This window comes from Tupaia chinensis, unplaced genomic scaffold (assembly GCF_000334495.1).
Source record: "Tupaia chinensis unplaced genomic scaffold, TupChi_1.0 Scaffold000047_1, whole genome shotgun sequence".
NCBI lineage: Eukaryota > Metazoa > Chordata > Mammalia > Scandentia > Tupaiidae > Tupaia > Tupaia belangeri.
In genome coordinates, this window is record NW_006159505.1 from 8,259,452 (window position 1) to 8,259,693 (window position 242).

Genomic DNA, 242 nt, shown 5'->3' on the forward strand with positions numbered 1-242 from the left:
GGCGGGGCGGCGGGCGGAGGCTGCCCTGGGCGCCCCGCGGTCTCCCGGGGTTGCTACAACAGACCCCACACGCAGCGCCCAAGTCGCCGCCACTGGCCGGAGCCGGAGGTGGGGCCCGCGTGGGCAGCTGGGGCGAGGGTGACCGGCCGGGACCGGGGGGAGAGAGCCCGGGCGGGTCGCCCACGCGGGTCCTGAGCTACGCGGGTCCTTTCAGCTGCTAGAGGACCCCTCCCCCACCTGCG